The sequence below is a fragment of the Oncorhynchus keta genome, chromosome 37 (genome assembly GCF_023373465.1).
Source record: "Oncorhynchus keta strain PuntledgeMale-10-30-2019 chromosome 37, Oket_V2, whole genome shotgun sequence".
Classification (NCBI taxonomy): Eukaryota; Metazoa; Chordata; class Actinopteri; order Salmoniformes; family Salmonidae; genus Oncorhynchus; species Oncorhynchus keta.
Genome location: NC_068457.1, coordinates 6,983,892 through 6,986,378, shown reverse-complemented (window position 1 = coordinate 6,986,378; position 2,487 = coordinate 6,983,892).

Sequence of the window (2,487 nt, the reverse complement as noted above, 5' to 3'; positions counted from 1 at the left end):
AATGGCCTGAGTTGCTTCCCTCCTCAAGAAACCAACACTCGACTCATCAAACGTCAAAGACTATAGACCTGTATCCCTTGTTTATTTTCTTTCCAAAACACTTGAGCGTGCTGTCTCTGATAAACTTTCTCGTTAACTCTCTGAGAACGATCTTCTTGACCCTAAACAGTCAGGCTTCAAAACAGGTCACTGAACCGAGACTGCTCTTCTCTGTGTCATGGAGGCTGTCCGCACTGCACAAGCTGACTCTTTCTCCTCTGTTCTCATCTTACTAGATCTATCTGCTGCCTTTAACACCTTGAACCATCAGATCTTCCACTTCACCCTCTCAGGGCTGGGTGTCTCAGGGGCAGCACACTTTTGGATTGCATCTTACCTGGCAGGCCGCTCCTACCAGGTGACATGGAGAGGATCTGTGTCTGCACTGCGTACTCTCAATATTGGTGTCCCCCAGGGCTCGGTTCTAGGCCCTCTCCTCTTTTCTCTACATACCAAGTCACTTGGCTCTGTCATATCTTCACATGGTTGCTCTTATATTTGCTATGTGGATGACACTCAACTACTTTTCTCCTTCCCCCCTTCTGACACCCAGGTGGCGACACTTATCTCTGTGTGCCTGGCAGTTATCTCAACTTGGATGTCTGTCCACTACCTCAAGCGTACCCTCGACAAGACAGACCTGTTCTTCCTCCCATGGGAGGCCTGCCCGCTCAAAGACCTCTCCATTGCGGTTGACAACTCCACGGTGTCACCCTCCCAGAGTGAAAAGAAGTTTGTCGTGACCCTGGACAACACCCTGTTGTTCTCTGTAAACATCAAAGTAGTAAGCCACTCCTTTAGGTTCATGCTCTACAACATCCGTAGAGTACGACCTTACCTCACACAGGAATACGGCACAGGTCCTAATTAGGGCTGTTGCTTAGACCGTATTACCGCCACACCGGCGGTCATGATTCACAAAGTCAGTCAAATTCCACGTGACTGTTTAGTCACTGTAATTAGGCTTCTCCAAGCTCTGATAGCCTACCAAACTTGCTAACTGCCGGGCACTCAGCACTCTATTGTCCTTCTAATTACAAGGACATCAATGCAAATGTTTTCAAAAATCTAATCAAACACTTAATGAGAGCCCATGAGCTCATGTTGCGCAACATTTCTATAGTCTATGCAATTGCGCAAGAAAACAGAGTGATGGCCTCAGAGGATCCCATCAGCTTTCTATAGGTTAGGCCAACTATATTTATTTCTCAACTTTCCTAATATTAAGCACATTGTTTGTCTTGTAAACATTATAGAATACACAACCCTTCACATAATACCATAGAAGCAATGTTCTGATAATATAACAATGTACACCTTTCATCTTTCATTCCCAGCCGATACAAATACTGTGCCCATCTGCATGTTGTCTGTTGGTAATGGGGCTGCCTTGGCAAACATGTCAGAGTGGGCATACCTTCCTGTGTGGTGTCCTGTAATCAGCAGGAGTTCCTATACCCCAAGGTGTCTCCCTCCCCATATTGACTGATACCATTCAATTCAATAATTTAAAAAAGACAATACAAGTAAAAGTTGTTCCTAGTAAACCTTTTCTATTACCAATGGCAGTTAGGATAGGTATTATCTGACACACAAACAGGTACTATGTTGAATTTTGAACAGGTCAGATTAAACCTACCCAATTATGGTCTCCCCATCAAACGACTGAGCCTGCCGTGGAAAAAGCATCTCCAGTCCATCTGTATAAATAGGCAGAGTTCAACAGTGACAGATGAAATGAAAAGGATGTTGCTATTACTGGACATTTGTGATGTACTGTATTATTAGTAATCACCTCATTGTGGATGTGTTGAGTGCCAGTTCTCTCTGCATCTCATGCATCTTTGAAAACATATTCACACACACAGTCACTGTTCTATTACCAACAACAGACTTGTGTGTGTGTGTGTGTGTGTGTGTGTGTGTGTGTGTGTGTGTGTGTGTGTGTGTGTGTGTGTGTGTGTGTGTGTGTGTGTGTGTGTGTGTGTGTGTGTGTGTGTGTGTGTGTGTGTGTGTGTGTGTGTGTGTGTGTGTGTGTGTGTGTGTGTGTGAGAGACACTGCAGAGAGTTGTGATCAGACCCTAAAGGAGGAGTGGAGGTGTGAGGTGATAATGCAGGAAAAATCTGCTGTTTGTTCTACACACTCCCACTGGTTGGCCACTAACTCCCATAACTCCCCAAAGACACACTGTGTCAGCTTACTCGGTCTCCCACCTTTGATAGTGATAGCCTGAGAACCACTTGGGGGTGATTAGGAGCTAAACAACTCAGTTACTGTTTTTATTGGTCATCTGGTGAATGTAGGCCACATTTTCTGTTCATGATAGCCCCCCCACCCACATCTCTCTCTCTCTTTCTCCTCCTCTTTTTCTCCTCCTCTCTCCTATCTGCAGGATAATGCAAGACTGACTTTAACTAGCTGCAGCTGTTCACTCTCCAGGAAACTCC